At 46.9% G+C, this 17,155-nt stretch overlaps 1 protein-coding gene and 1 long non-coding RNA gene across 2 annotated transcripts in view; one reads left to right on the forward strand and one right to left on the reverse strand.

The window, feature by feature from the left end:
- LARGE1 (LARGE xylosyl- and glucuronyltransferase 1) overlaps positions 1-17,155 on the reverse strand; it is a 605,065-nt gene that overhangs the window by 577,364 nt on the left and 10,546 nt on the right. The window lies entirely within an intron of this gene.
- LOC122423098 lies at positions 1,651-13,550 on the forward strand. Its single transcript, XR_006264089.1, has 3 exons — positions 1,651-1,778; positions 6,562-6,566; positions 13,539-13,550. It is a non-coding gene; the product is annotated as an uncharacterized LOC122423098 (long non-coding RNA).

A 17,155-nucleotide genomic window follows, 5' to 3' on the forward strand; every position in this document is an offset into this window, starting at 1 on the left:
GTCCTGGCCTTCCCAGCACCGTCACTAAACTCTAAGTCTTCCTGCAAACGGGATCCACATCACACAGGGGTCATATCATATCCCACTGTATCGGTCATCTGCTGTATAATCACACCGCCTAACATGCCACCCCAGGAAGCAGAGTCTTGAGGCCACAAGCATTCATCTTCACTCATGCATTTGCAGGTCGACTGGAACTCCGGTGACCTCAGATGGGCTTCGGTTCTTACTAAAGACTCTCGGCTTGGCTGGACAGCTCCATCCCAAGTGTCGCTCATTCTGCTGCTCCCTGGACCAACCAGGCTACTAGAGCATGCTGTTCTCGAAGCAAAGGTAGAGAAGCCGGGGTGGGGGGAGGGGTGTGGAGAAAGGAGAAACCCTCAAGGTCTTCTAAGGACTAGGCTCAGATCCAGCACACCCCATCACCTCTGCTTTGTCCTTCAAAATAAGCCACAGGGTTAAGCCCAAAGTCAAAAGTTGCAGAAAACAATAAGATCTTTGGGTAGGAATTCAGAAAGGTGTAAAAGAATTGGGTCATTCATACAAACAGCAAACCACATCCACCACCCAGGTGCCTCACACATATAAAATAATCTTCAGACACTGAATGAATGAATGAATACTGAGTAAATTTCAGCGTCTTCAAGACACATGACAATTTACCAGCAGTCATTATGAATCCTAAATCTGGTTCATCAGTACCACTTTCATTAATATTAGTTTATGATGGGTCCCTAGACACCACTGTACTTTAGCTGGAGAGGTGGAATTTCAAAAACTTGTATGTACACATGATTATTCTTTCATGGCTCTCTGATTATAAAATGAATCAATATATCCATTCACACTTGGGAGTCGGTGAGAACACACATATCAACCTGTTCAGTAAAAGAAGGAAAACGTGACACCTTTTTTTTTTTTTTGCCTACATGAGCTGGGTGGAGGGGGATGAAGAGAGAGAAGGTGAAAAGTTGACTTTGAATCAAACCCATGGTGGTTAATTTCCATTTAACTACCTAGCTGAGACTAGAGGTTCCACAGAAACACATTAAAGTCCGTGAACTTATGAAATGATGCATCATTGAAGCCACAGCAGGGGAAGAGGCACCGTTTAGAAGACATTAAAGATTCAAAGCCTGCAGAAGTGTCGTTTTTCGTTACAAGGTAATTGCTAAAAAAAAAAAAAAAAAAATACATTTTAATTGAGAAAGGAGACACCTGTTCCAAAAGGAGAGGCAAAATAAAATTAACCTTCAACAACTCCCCAGTCCCCCTGCCCCAGAAATGCCCACAGCTCCCTCCTGGAGCTCAAGACAAGGAATGAGTCTTAGGTGAGTCTATTTCTCCCTCTGGATCCCATTGACACCAGCTACAAGCCACCATTTGCTCATTCACTCCACAAATATTTATTGAAAGGCTTCTGTGCAAGACAAAACAGGGCAGAAATTTCTGCAGTCTTCAGCGTATACTCAAGAAAACTGCACATCGTATTAACAGTGATGCTATCGGGAAAACGGAGCAGACGGAGGAAACCAGTGGGTAGACTTAACAGAAAGCTGCACATTTAAAGAGAAGCAAAACCATCAGGTGTTTCATTTCCCTCAATAACCTTAGGTTCTTCATGCTTTAACTTTGAAAAGCTTGTAAAATCAACCACCAAATGAAACTGCAGAAAACACCCAGGACAGGTAAATTATTGTGTCATTTGCTCTGGCAGACACAAAGGGGGGGGGGGGGGTAACCTAGCCACAAGGTGTTTGCAGTCAAGAGGTACTCAAGTAACACAGAAGAACCACAAGGCCCAGATTTAACCACTCACTCTGAGCAATGGCAAAAGGCAGCCCATGCAGATACCAACAGCTGACTTATTACGGCCTTTTAGGCGTGTGCCCAGAGAAGGCAATGGCAACCCACTCCGGTACTCTTGCCTGGAAAATCCCATGGACGGAGGAGCCTGGTGGGCTGCAGTCCATGGGGTCACTAAGAGTTGGACACGACTGAGCAGCTTCACTTTCACTTTTCACTTTCCTGCATTGGAGAAGGAAATGGCAACCCACTCCAGTGTTCTTGCCTGGAGAATCCCAGGGACGGGGGAGCCTGGTGGGCTGCCGTCTATGGGGTCGCACAGAGTCGGACACGACTGAAGCGACTTAGCAGCAGCAGGTGTGTGCCCCAAGCCCTCAGTCCCTTTCACTGTGTATTGAGTAAGGAGTGAGTTCACGGCACTAACAGTGGAGGGATCCATCAAATCCAGAGGAAACCACAAGCCTGCCTCCCTGGGTCCCCAAACTGGGTCCCTGTGGCCAGTCTTGTGAGACTTGACTCTACAAGTCCAAGGCTAGAAGCACACAGGGTCTGCCTCTCAATGGGGTGGGGAACTGTGGCAGTGTTGGGACCACGCCCCATCCTTAGCCTCTGTCTTCTCTTTCTCCTGCCCAACCGCCCATCATACAAAGGCCCTCCTTCCACAGCTCTGAATCGGGGCATTATGCTAATCTCCTGGGGAGTCTTGGATCCCAGCACTCAAGCTGCACCCTAAACCAGCTGAATCAATATTTCCAGGGATGAGCCTAGGCATCTGTAACCATTAAAGCTTCCCAGATGACCCTAATACACAGGGGAAACCTAGAACACTCTCTCCCCCTCACCAGGCTGGCATCCATCCCTGACCATCTGGGCTCCTCCACCATTTCAACTTAAGGTTTCAGCTACGCCCCTCAGCTCCACATTATCCCACTGTGGTCCAGTAGGAAGGATTCATCAGAACCTTCCAGGTGGCCTGTGTGTAGCAACTCTATTATCCAAGCAAAGCTGGGACACACGATCTGGCAAAAATACCCCTGTACTCTTTTTGCAAGGCAAGTAAATTAGAGCACAGTTTGGCGTTCTAATCCTGGTCTGGACACACACAAGCTCCATGTGACCTTGGCCAAGAAAATGAAGCCCACAGCGTATCAGTGTGTTCCTCTGTAAATCAGGCACTGTGATACCAACCTCACTGGGGCTGATAGGAAGACACAATGAGAATCATTAATCAAGTGTCTGACATATAGCAGGTGCCTCCCTCCCTCAAATGGCAGGGGCTTTTACTAATTTATTTTAAGAGAACCAGTCTAATAAGCATGATATACCAACACAGAATATCTGGGACAGCTGCAAAGTTTATGGGGACAATGAATGAGGCAGAATATCTGAAATTAGAGCCACCTTAGAAAAATCTGATTACCTGATTTTCTGTAATGAGCATTGTGACCGAGAGGTAAGATATGGGTTTATGCCTGAGTGGATGGAGAGAACAGCTCACTTGCACAGAAGTGGGTGGAGGTGGTATCCTGGGTCTCAGAACTCAGTCATTGCATTAAAACCCACTGTTCTCAAAATCTTGTAATATTGGAAAAAGAATCTGAAAAAAAATACATATAGAGACATAGATAAACTGTTTATAGCACAGTGATCTAAACCTGAAATTGTGCTACAAACCTGAAATAACACAACACTGTAAATCAACTATACTTTAATAAAAACAACAGACAACAAAACCTACTGTTCTTCCTTAAGGGATGGGACACACCCCTTAAGGCAGAAACCATAAGGGAGGAGGAAGGAACCGGAAGGATGAAGTGGCCCTAACAATGAATGTATTTGAACATATGCAGAAAAGAGAAAAACAGGCTATCCACAGACTTCCAGTGCACAATAAGGGATGAGAGAGGTCTAAGGCTGTCTGGGGCAGAAAGTGAGGATGGAAGAGATTCAGAGAAGCCTCCAATGAGGCTCTGTGTTAGCTATTGGTGTGTAACAAATTACCACAAAGTTGGTGGCTTGAAATAGCACTTTATCTCACAGTTTTTGTGACTGACCAGTCTGGCCATGGCTTAGCTGGGTCTTCAGCAGGAGAGAGACTCACAAGGCTATAATCAAGGGGTCCCCAGGTGGAGGCTCTGGGTGGATGGGGAGAATCCACCTGTAAGCTCGGGTGTTGGCGGAATTCACTTCCGTGTATCCATAGGACCGAGGAGGTCTTACATTCTTGCTGGCAGCCGACTGGATGTCACCCTCAGCTCCTAGAAGCCACCTACAGTTCCTTGCCATGTGGGTTTCTCCAATAGCACTGAGCCAGCAAGGAGAGCCGCTACAGCAAAGTCAGTCAGTAAATGCAGTCATAGGAGTCACATCCCATCACCTTTGCTGTATCCCGTTGGTGAGGCGAGTCCTGATCACTCACACCCAAGTGGATGTGATTACCCAAGGGCATGAACGTCAGGACATGGGGATACAGTGATCACACAAAGGCATGAACATCAAGATGTGGGGACACGGTGATCACAGAAAGACATGAACATCAAGACGTGGGGATACAGTGATCACACAAAGGCATGAACATCAGGACATGGGGATACAGGGAATCGGCCTCTTTTTAAATATATAGCCATATTCACCATTTTTAAGTGCATAGTTCAGTGGCATTAAGTCCATTCACACTGTTGTGTAACCATCACCACCATCCATCTCCAGAGTTTTCATCTTCTCGAAGGGAACCTCTGCACCCAGACGCACTAACGGCCCTGGAAACCTCCGCTCTACTTTCCTGTCTCCACGAATCTGACTACTTGAGGTATCTAAGTGGAATCATATTATCTGTGCTTTGTGACTGGCTTATTTCACATAGCATGATACCTTCAAGGTTCATCCAGGATGGTTCATGTGTCAGAAAATCCTTCTTTTTAAGGCCGAGTAATTGGTGGCTCAGTCGGCAAAGAATCTGCCTGCAGCGCAGGAGACCAGGTTCCACCCTGGGTTGGGAAGATCCTCTGGAGGAGGGCACAGCATCCCACTTCAGTTTTCTTGCCTGGGAAATCCCATGGACAGAGAAGCCTGGTGGGCTACAGTCCACAGGGTCACAAGAGAGTCAGGCATGACTTAGGCACTTAACCATGAACCACAATCACCAACATTCATTGTATGGCTATAACTGTACTGTGTTTTTCCATTCATCTGTCAATGGACATCTGGGTTGCTTTTGGCTATTGTGAGAAACACTAGTGTAAGCCTGGGTGTTCAGATATTCATTCAAGTCTCTACTTTTGATTCTCAGGGATATATATCCAGAATTAGAATTGCTGGATCACATGGTACTATGAACACTGTTGAGGCTCCACCTACCTCTATTGGAACAGAGTGGCTTGGGAACCTGTTAAGATTTATAGGAGCAAAGAGTAAGTTAAAAAAAAGTGCCCAAGTAGCCAAGAGCAGTGTAACACAGCCACACCACCTGTCCCTCAATGGTGCCTTGTGATGTTGTACAAATATAACCGTGTTTGCAGGGACCCACCTACAGAGGCCCAGGGACACTGCCCACCCCCAGTACCCACCCTTGCTCCTGACTTTTGCTATTATTCTGCACTTGAAAGGAGTCTTTTTGGGTTCCGCTGTCTGAGTTTTCTTACTTGCTCTCTCCTGGTACTCAGACAAGCCGCAGCGAAAGCAGTAGTCTTAGCAATAGCAGCACTCTAGGGCCCGAGTGTGGATACACCACATCAGAGCCCCCTCCCTGCCCAGCAGACCTGACAGCTGAATTCCAGCAGAGGTTCTCAAGGGAGCAAACAGGGATCAGAAAAGACTTGGAGCTTCTTTTCCTGCCATCTCCCTAGACTGCTGCATCGTGGAGTTCTCTGCCCACACCTTCGCAGGTTGTAGGCAGTTCTCCAGTCCTCTTACATGCTTCCTGGAGTCTTCCAGCTCCTGTCCCCCAAAACCTGGGAAGAAGCTGAAATGAAACCTCAGGCTGACTCAGTCACCGCTGCTGAAGGGGACACCCCCATTTCTGCAAAACAGCTGGCCACTGTGACCCGACTAGCACAGCCTTCAGATCAAGCCCATTCTTTTGAAAAGCCTCCCACGTCTACTCCTCCATTCTTATTTTCGCTTAGCCCCAAAGCTGTAAGCGGTACACTCTCACTGGTGGTTCAGGAAAACAAAGTCCCGGAGATCTACGATCACAGCAGAATAAGGGGTTCCTTCCTGCTGTCCCCAAGTAGCACCAGATGAGAGAGGGAGGCAGGGGGCCTGGACAGCTGCCGAGCCAGTCTGGCTCTGGGGCAGGAGTTGGGATGGGTGGCCTGACGGGACAACGCCAAGGGCAGCAGAGAAGCCCTCATCTCCCTCTATCCCATCTCAGCCAGTGAAGGTGAAATCGGAGAGGGAATGCCAATGAGGCCGCCGGATCCCCAGACAGCCAAAATGTGGCGCTTTATTACGGAGTCTAAGTGACTACAAACAGGCCATTATCAAATCTCTTCAGTGACAAAGCTCTGTGTTGAAGGGGACAAATAAAAATAAGTACATTAAGCACACTAAATCACAGGGACCTGTCACTGAGAACCATTATCCCTGGGGGATTACGGGACTGCTTCCCTCCCCTCCTTTCGGCTCTTGGATCCCGGTTTCCCCATCATTGTTTTAATATTGCAGCCATTACTCTCCATGCCACGAAGAGCCTGCTGTTTCTCTGTAGTTCTGGGTGGCAAGGGCATAATTTGTTTTATGATTTGCTTGGGAGAGTAGCTGTTTTATATTCATCTTTAAAAGATACATTCGATAATTGTAGCAATGAGACCCCTGCTTTAAAAAAGAAAAAAAAAAAAACAAGACCCAGCCCTGGCATTCCTTCAGCCATCAATATGGCCATGGCTGTGGCAACTCCAAAGATACCCAACTATTTCCAGGAGGGCTGTGTTGTTTCTGTGGGGACCCACCTGCCCCCAAAACAGCCCGAGTCATGTTTAAAGAGCCACCAAATCATGCGGCAGGCAGCCTGCGCTGGAAGGAGACTGTAAGAGGTTGGAACCCAGGGGGCCTGGGTTTTACCATTAAGTTGGTGTGACCTTGGGCAAGTCCTTAGGCCTCCTGGGTGGAAGTGTTCCATCTGCCCAAACAATACAGTTTGTCCACAGCCTCTTGGGAGCTGGAAGGTTTCTGCATTTCTCTAAGACGCAGAGAGTGCAAAGAGCTTTAAGCCAGATAATAGTAGCTTCTATTTCCGCCTTTCTCTCAATAAGATCATTACAAGATTCATCTTAAGATAAAACCAACACATATCCAACTGTCTGAGACATCCTCCCCCATGTAGAAACCTTCTTCCCTCCTGTTCCCTCACCCCTTGAGTTGCCTTTCAAGATAGCACAACCTAAATACTGTAAACAAGTCCTCTCGCAGAGTTATCCATCAGGAAGTGGATGGAAGGCTGGATACCCAAGGACAGAATGTGCTGAGCCAGATGCCCAAAGAGGGAGACCAGCATGCACTCTTCCCCATCAGAAGCAAGCAGGACAGCAAATCCCTTAGGGTCTTCTGGAGGATGGCTGTGGACACCTGTGTGCGGCAGAGAGACACTAAGAGCCCTTTCTGGCATTTCTGTCTCAATTCTGTTTAGTCGCTCAGTCGTGTCCGACTCTTTGCGACTCCATGGACCGTAGCCTGCCAGGCTCCTCTGTCCATGGGATTCTCCAGGCAAGAATACTGGACTGGGTTGTCATTCCCTTCTCCAGGAGACATTCCCCAGCCAGGGATCAAACCTGGGTCTCCTGCACTGCAGCTGGATTCTTCACCCTCTGAGCTACCAGGGAAGCCCCATGTCCATTACCACGTGGAAATCATGCCATGAAAAGACCACTTCTCATGTTGTCATGCTTCCAAGCGCCTTGCTGTGGGAGGCTGTCGTATAACAAAATTGATCCCAGAACTTCATCACCCATCCGAGAGGCAGCAACATAAAACCCGCCTGATGGTGCCCAACTCTCAAAATACTCTATAAAGAGCTCAAAGGCAAAAAATAAGTTACAAGCTCCCATGTTAGATTTGGAGCTGGGTTTTACGGATCATCAAAGCCCACTGAGTGGCCTCTGGGGAGCAGAATAAAGAGGATTCCTTCTAACCAGGTGATGCCTCTGGCTTTGCAGAATTTGGTGTAACAACCCAATAAATACCAAGTGGAGTTAGATATATGGTAGCTTTTAGCTGAGAATGCAGGGGGCAGGGGACAGAGGAGGTAGGTTTGCCTGCAAAGAGGATGGAAATCTGGGAGATAAACACACCTGGTCACAAGGAACCAGGCCACCAGGGTGAGCGCTCCACGCAGCCATGGCCCTTGCTCTCCTCCCCACTGCAGAGCCCAGCTCAGTGCCTGACACGTACAGATAACCGAAGACAGTGTGTTCACTGAATGAGTGAGTGAAGAAACGAAATGGAGCCAAGTGGCCCCCAGGACCTGTAGCCCCTTCGAAAAAAACACCGGGATCCAGCTAATGGGAAGAGAGCTAAAACTAACCAATAAAGTGAGATTTCTGCAGAGCTTTGAGCATTTCAAAGAAAACACCTATATGTACAGATATTCAGACAGCAATACATGCCTGTGCCTTATGTAAAAGGCAATTAGACACACCAAATCCTTTAAATGTCAGTGTGAGGGCTTTAAGGGTTGCTTTTGGCCTGTTTGTTGGGTCGCTTTTTCCTTATCACTGCAAGTTACCAGCAGCAGGCAAAAGAGAAACGTATTCTGAAAACATGCTTAGCCTCTGCCCCAGTGAACCTCTTATGAATACCAAAACACAACTCTTGAAAAGAAACCAATAAAACTACTACACATTCCCATGCTCTGCATGAAAGATTCAGGAGTTGGGACAGATATCTCGGGGTTTACAGACAAACAGTCCTGCGAGGCAGCAGTGAGTGGATGACAAGTAAGGACGAAGCAGCCAACGCAACTGTCAGAAAGTCTATACGGGGCCACAGTCCGACCCTCGGGATGGCACGTCCCCTGCCAGTCTTGCCAGTTTGCAAGTTGCTCCAAGTTTCCACTGAGCACACAGCCCGGGTCAAACATTCACAGCACCCCTGAAGGACTTACCACAGAAAAACTGCACAGAATGGAAGTCATGAGCATCAGATCCGAACACTCACTAGATACCACACAGCAGTAACAAGAGCCATCAGGCGTCCCATGGGGCGTTCTGCCATCACCCAGGGGTTGCATTTCCTAGGGTGCTTTCTCTTGTGACTGCGCTTGAACCTTAGGCTGAAGGTGTACCTCGTCTCCTAGAGGAGGAAAAATAAAGCTTGCGGAGTTATGAGTTGAACGGAGTTATGAGTCAAACTGTGTTTCCCCAAGAAAGATACCACCAGGGCCTCTGAGAGTGACTGTATTTGGAAAGAAGGTCTTTACAGAGGATTGAAGTTAAAATGAAGTCACTGAGCTGAGCCCTAATCCAGAATGATTGCATGGGTGCTCAGTCGCTCAGTCATGTCTGAGTCCTTGCAACCCCATGGACTATAGCCCGCCAGGCTCCTCTGTCCATGGGATTTTTCCAGGTAAGAATACTAGAGTAGGTGGCCATTTCTTCCTCCAGGGGATCTTGCGGATCCAGGGATAGAACCTGCATCTCCTGTGTCTCCTGCTTTGCAGGCAGATTCTTTACTACGAAGCCACCAAGTATAATCAGCGTCCTTTTAAAGGGGGAGATCTGAACACGGGGACTCACACACAGGGAAAACGATGTGGAAACACACCGTGAGAACATTGTCATGTGACCTGAGTGATGCATCTCAAAGCCCAGGATTGCCAAGGACTGTCAGCAAACACCAGAAGTTAGAAGAGGCAAGAAAGGATTATCCCCCCAAGCCAACACAGAGACGGTGGGCCTGCTGACACCTGGGGACAGCTTGATTTTGGATTCTAGCCTTCAGAACTGTGAAACCTTACACTTGTGTTATCCTAAGCCCCTGAGTTTGTGGTACTTTGTTACAGCAGTCATACATAATCCATACAACGTAGGAAAGTGCCTCATCCAAGATGAGCCATCGAATAACACTGTGTTCAGTCAAAACTTCTTGCTCCGGGGTCCTGTTCCCTCCAAGACTGGGATTTACTCTCAATGAGTCAATCTCCAAATCAGTCACCACCATCCACACCGGCATATGAAGGGGTGATGCTATGTGGATGGGTTTTTCAAAACTTCATCCTCCTCCCGGGTAACACATGCGCACTTCAAACACATCTTGTAGCAAACTGCTTTGCAAAGCATTGAAGCTTTGGAATTTCTGGATTGTAGGCAAGCTAAATTCAGGTGGGGGATTTTTTGGTTTCTGACATGAAAAGATTACCATTTTGACAAGCTGCTACCTACTCTCCACATCCTTTTGCCTGTGATGTTCCATGACAAACATCGACAGACCAGACAATGAACACACAAGCCATATTAAAACAATAATTAATGCCAGGAAGAGAACAGTGACAACTGCTTAGCAGAAGAGAATAACGGACCGGTTTGTCATCTGCGGCATTTAAAGAGGCTGAGCCCTGAGTGTGAATGGAAAGCGATTTCTGATGCAATAACGGTCCTTCGGGGACTTGGGTCAAAGTGACTCATTAAACCCCTTGTGTACAAACTTTGCTCCCTAAGACATAAAAAGCAGGATGACAGGATTCTCTCTAACACACACCAGCTCTGGCACAAGGAGAGCTCCCCGCCAGATCAGGGAAGTTGTGACGACAATAACAGTGGCAGCCCTGAGCTTAAGGATGAGAAAGGTCCAGATTCTCACTCTCTGACCCCAAGCAACTTCGACAAACTCACAACCAGTTGTCATCTCTACTCTGTCTTCTCTCTGATCCTATTCAAAGGAAACTATACTCAAATAGCAAACTGTGTCAGATTTAAAATTGTTAGCTTGCATTTGCACAGGTGAACCTGTCACTAATTTGGATTTTTTAAAAGGTGTGTGCATTCATTTTTCAAAATATAAGCCACGCACAGAGTTAAAATAACAGGTATGTTGTGGACTGAATGGAATCCCCCACAAATTCACATGCTGAAACCTTAACACCCAGGACCTCAGAATGTGACTGCATTTTGAGAAAAGGTCTTTAAAGAGAGGATTATGGTTAAATGAGGTCATGGGCCCTAGCCCAGTAAGACTATCTGTTAGATATACACATAGGGAACACCATGTGAAGACACAGGGAGAAGGTGGCTGTCTCGTAACCGAGGAGAGGGGCCTCGGGACAAACAATGTGGCCGACAACTTGATCTGGGGACTTCTAGCCTCTTGAGCTGTGAGAAAGCAAAATTCTTTTGTTTAGGCCACCCAGTCCCTGGTACTTTGCTATGGCGCCTAGCAAACTAACACAGATGGAGTTCCATGATTTTTAATTTTTTTTTTAATTGCATAACTAATGGCTTAAAAAAAAAAAATCACAAAATACATTAAGTCAAGGATTTTTGGCACTGCCTTAAAAGTCTTGAGATTACCAATGCAGGGAACAGACGGTATCACTAATGTCATTTTGTCGATGGGCAGATGGGTGTCACAACAGTACAAGTGTTGGCTGGTAACGCGTGGAAGGGAAGATGCATGCCCAGGAGAGTGAAAGGGTTTTAGAGAAGACACCTGTAGTTCACTTGATCTTCAAGGTCTTTGGGTTAATATTCCTACGAACATGTTGGGGTTTTCTGTTTGCTCAGCTTCTCCTTCAGAACCACCTTGTCTCCTCTCTCCAAGCAATTCAAATAGGAAGGATCCCATCTCTCCCAATCAGGTTCAAGGATGTGATCTTGGCCCTTCCAATCAGCTCACAGTGAAGACTTCCATCACATCTGTTGGGAAAAGATGCTCTCTTCTGTGATGCTGAGATGGATAGGATATAAGCCTGGGGTTCCTGAGGACCATCCCTGCCATCCCATGGGGACATTCTGCCTGGGAATGATGCCAGCAAAGAAGAGAGCAGAGTCAAGAGACAGAGCAAGGACCTGACGATGACGTTTGAGGACCTGGATCCAGCACTACCTGAAGGTGCCTTTTAGAATCTAGTTACTGAAGCAGACAAAGTCCATTTCTCTTTCTTTAACATCAGTGTGAATAGGGTTTCTATCACTGATGTCTGAAACAGTCCTGGCTGCGTCACTAACCACTCTGGTATACAAGATCACACGTCTAGTTACATACTTAAAAGTTTCATCAAAATTCAAAGTATGATTACATTTTACTGAAATTCTGTATAATTTGAAGGGTGCTTAATCAGGATGAGATGGTTAGCACCACTGACCTAAAGGGCATAAATCTGAGCAAACTTCAGGAGACAGTAAAGGACAGGGGAGTCTGGACTGCTGCAGTCCGTGGGGTCGCAAAGAGTCAGACATGACTGAAACAACAACATAATCAGGAGTAAAGTGAAGGAGCACGGTGCTCAGTCACTCAGTCTTGTCTGACTCTTTGCAACCTCACGGACTGCAGCCCGCCAGGCTCCTCTGTCCATGCGGATTCTCCAGGTAAGAATACTAGAGTGGGTTGCCATGCCCTCCCCCAGGGAATCTTTCTAATCCAGGGATCGAACTCAGGTCTCTCGCATTGCAGGCAGATTCTTTACCATCTAAGCCACCAGGGAAGCCCAAGAATACTGGAGTGGGTAGCCTATCCCTTCTCCAGGGGATCTTCCCGACCCAGGAATCGAACCCCAGGATCTCCTGCATTCCAAGCAAATTCTTTACCAGCTGAGCTACCTGTGAAGACATTGATGTTGCTAAAATTCTATGAGGGAAAAAAAACAAAAAAACACACTAGTGTTTAAGGATCTGTGGCAGAAAACAACTTTAGAACTGTCCCCTATGAACTGCAGTATCTTAGGAAGAAGTATAGTACAGTGATCTTCAAGCTTTTTTTGAATTCTGAGATTTGAAAACCTTGCCTATTTTTAGGCTACTGTCTAATGTTTTCATTATAAACTGAGTACCTTCTAAGAACAGAATTTTGAGCATATGGTAAACACAAACATTTTAAAATAAAACTTTCACATCATATTTTTAAATGGAATCTAAATCTGATACCTATCATTTTTAAAGATTTAAAAGCAAGTTATTTTTTAAGATCTGAAAATTTTGTAGCATTCCTTAGTATAAGAAAGGGACCCAAATGCCTTGTTTTTAGCACCAAGTTTAAACAGGTAAAAAAAGGAGGAAGAGGCAGCCTTGCAGAAGTGCCTTGCTTATTTAGAAGGTTCCCATACACCAATTTCAAACAGTTCCTTTGTTCAGTGCCCCTTAAGGACTTTGTACTCAGAGCAATGTACGTCAGTAAGATTAGTGCTGGACAAGAGATGTGGCTTTATAAAATGGAGACAAAGGACTATGAAAGGCGAGGTGGAAATGGTGGTGTCAGTCCAATCAATTTCAAGAAAGCGTCCACATGAGGTCAAAATTCTGGATACTGACTCCCCTTAAAACTACCCACACCTGTCATACTCCATGAAAGGCTTCATGTATCCCCAGGGGTCTGTATAATTCAGTGTCAAGATACCTGGGCTAGTGGGTCATGGACCAGTGATTACAAGGGAACTGTTCTAGAGCCAGAACTGAGTTCCCATCTCCGGCTTTATCACACGGACAAATAACCTCTGGGCACCTCAGTTTCCTCATCTGTAACACGAACCTGTATGGCTCGGAGGGTTATAAGGTCTCAAGGTCCCATGCATGTCAAGCACATCTCAGAACTGAATAAGAACCATCTGATAAATGGGAGCTGTCATGGTGATCGCCTGTTATCATGTTACTGTTATTTTAAATACCGCTCAAGACAACTTCCTTAAGAGTGCCTTCCTATACGCTTTATTGGCTCTCATCCACTTTACCTGTTGGAGCCCAAACCCCCAGTGACAGTCAGTAGCAAGATGGACCAAAAGCTCCTGAAAAAATGGCCTCGAGTGACTACTGGGCAAGTGTTTGCCTTCACCTTTGGACATCGGCAGATTTTCTGAGACCTCTGGACAGGCTGAACAGAGAAAGTCAGTAGCCCTCTCCTCATCCCTAGGAACTGTTTCTTCTCCCATTTCACCAAGTACAACCACCAGAAGGGGGAGAGGTGGGGGAGACACAACGGAGAGACTCTAAATAAAAACAACAATTACAACAGCTAATGTGTATAGAGTGCTTTCTGTGTACCAGTTGCTGTCCTGAGCATTACACACGCATTAACAGATTTAATGAGCTCAAAAATGCCATTTCAACAGGAGTCATGGATAAACCCGAGCAGAAGGAAAAGGAAATTGGCACAAAGAACGAGAGAGAGAAAGCATCCCCAGGTGTGCATGAGGTCAGATCACCGCTGGAAAAGCAGCAGGACTTCCCAAACCATGTAACCAGAGCCCACGCCACATGCAGGTTCATAAAATGTGGTGCCTGGATCACACGGCCCGTCTGATAAGCCCAGGGTTCGTCTATCACTCCTCCGTAATTTGCTGAGCAAACCTATGCAGGCAGAACCAATGCCTGGCTGACAAGGGCAGTGCAATAAAAACCCAAATGGACCTCACAAATACTAGAGGCAATAATAAATATTCCAACATAAACGGGTGCTTATCCAGTGAAGAGTCTTTAGGCGCTGGGCTTCTGCACAAATTCAGCCAACCCTCCCCAGCCACTCCCCTTCACTGTCTGATAATTTCTCAATCAATTACAATCGCAATTCTGCAACTGGTTCTCTAGGCATGTGAAATGGTATTAAGCCTAGTAAACGGAAAACGCGATCCAAGCCTCTGTGAGCATCGAGGGACTGACACCGTGGCCAGAAAAAAGGAAACACTTGAGGGTAAGGCCTTCAATCAAACACTTGAAGAAAAGGTGTGTTTTGGATTGCCTGACGATGACTCCATCAGGGCTTAAAAAGCCTAAGAGGAGAGGAATGAGGAGGCTGAAGATCTGAGAAAATGGAAAAAGCAGAAAAATGTAGCAGGGAAACAGCAGGAAAAGCAGTAAGTAGAAGAGGGATGGGGATGAGAGTGGCGGCAACAGTCGTGGAGATTACATAGACCAAGGGCCTTCCAGCCCTCCCGCCCCCTTGTTACTGGTGTAAAGGCTGGTGTGAAGACACGTCTAACCTGGAGAAATGGTAAGGCACACCCCCCTTCCACCTCCACCTCCTTCACCCCCATCTCTTCCTCCACCTCCACCACATTCCTTGAAGGCATCAAGGGACCCCAGGGATGACCCACCAGCAAGTGGTCACTGGCAAAGGAGTATACCTTCTTTAGATTTGAGAATCCCCTTACAGGACAGGAGAATAGTCAAGGTTCAGCTAGAAAGTGTTCCATTATGCCTAGACAGCAAATTCAATGAAATCCAAAATCACCACCACCACCATCCACCACTCACTGGGTAGAAAACATGGTCCTGGCACACGGTCCAACCAGAGCTGTGAGAAGCTGTCTGTACTGAAGCACTCCCACACTCGGGCGGGCCAGCCAGCTGGAGGCACCGGGACCATGGCACAGAACGCACAGCAGGAGAAGCCAGTGCAAAGACAGATGCAATTCAGCGCCCAGCGTCAAGAGACGCTTGAAGGAAAGACTGCCTGACCTGGGTTTTGAAGGAAAAATAGAAGTATCCCAAGCAGATAAAGAGGGGAAAGAGCTCATCAGGCAGAAGGAGAGGGAGATGCCCAGTTTGGTAGGTTTGAGGGCAAGTAGACAGTGAGGGCTTCCCAGGTGGCACTAGGGGTCAAGAACCTGTCTGCCAATGCAGGAGACATAAAGAGACACGGGTTTGATCCCTAAGTCGGGAAGATCCCCTGGAGTAGGGGATGCCAAGCCACTCTAGTAGTCATGCCTGGAGAATCCCATGGACAGAGGAGCCTGGCGGGCTACAGCCCATAGGGTCACAAAGAGTCGGACACGACTGAAGTGACTTAACACACACACACACCAAACAGTAAGAAAGAAAAATAATAAGCTAGGGACTGGGGCGGTGGTAGCAGGGGGAGATGAGACTGCAGAGAAAGGCAGGGGCCAGTTCACAACAAGCTTTGTGCGTCCTGATAAGAAAGCTGGATGTTTTCCAGTGGCTGAGAGTGAGTCAGTGAGGATAAATACATAGAACATTCTAGAAAAGCCCTCATTCTTTTTAAAGATTCAAAATAAAGACTCTCTGTAAGGCACTGGACTATCCTATTTGAAAAATTCTGTTACCCATCATGGCTAATTGCACAATTCTGAAAAGTGTGTGATCTCTCACAGCGGGGTCCTCCTCGGCAGAGACACACCACCAGGCACACAGAGCACGACCCAGCTTCACTTTCAAGCTGGACCCGGAGCCCAGATGTCAGAGTTCCAATTGTTTCACACTCATCCCTCCAGAGTTGCTTTAGGAACCACTCACAAGGAAAAGAAAATTTTTCTACACTCCCCCTCTCGTCGGGAGTCATCCAAGACCAGGAAAAAGGTTATTCTATCATCAAGGGCTCATTTGAACAAGCCCCCAATAAGACAGGGTCCAAGAGTTCATTTTTACCCCAAACCCATCCTCACGCCCAGCCCAGACAAGGGAGAAAGTACCACTAAGAACTGCTGCTACTGCCACAGACTTCATCCCAAGGAGACTACTTTCCAGTGGGCAATGAAAATCATCTCGGACTTCAATGAGTGGGACCGGAGGAAAATTCCGACACATCCCTCTGTTTCCATCCACCTGGACTGGTTCTAACCCAGTGGCCTTTAGAACTTCAAATCCGAACTAGTACAAAAGCCTAGGTAACCTCCCAGCTGCCATCTCTCCCCACTCCAGTCTGGCCGCAATACTGCCAAAGGGTTCAGCTTCCTAAAACAGAGCTTTGCATACATACACCATCTTCCCAATCAGAAGCCTTCCAAAAGCCCACAGCCTCAGTCTAGCTTGCCAATTTCATCTCCAGTTCCTCACTAATGGAAACCCAAGCTGACTTACTTCACAACCCCAGAATGTCTATGTGTGCATTCATCAGCCTAAGCCGGCCCCTCTACCTCGGTTTAATCCTTCCATTCAAATTTTAATTATCCTGTGTCCAAGGACCCAAGTCAAATCCTACCTTAGTTGAGTTGAAACAGCTAAAGTAAACTCTGACTTCTGATTTCCCATCAACTTTCGGCTCCAATAATCCACCACGTTTCCCTGCACTGCCACATTGCCGCTGCTGCTGCTCGGAACGGTTCATTTGCATCTTCTGTGGTTAACTTCTCACACATGTTTTTTTCCCCAATCACTCCAACTATGTTGCCTGAGGGCAAGGACAGAAGGCTTTCAATGTAATTTAATAAATGTTTCTTGAAGGATTCCTAAGTGCTAGGAGAGGAGCCGGA

This window comes from Cervus canadensis, chromosome 21 (assembly GCF_019320065.1).
Source record: "Cervus canadensis isolate Bull #8, Minnesota chromosome 21, ASM1932006v1, whole genome shotgun sequence".
NCBI lineage: Eukaryota > Metazoa > Chordata > Mammalia > Artiodactyla > Cervidae > Cervus > Cervus canadensis.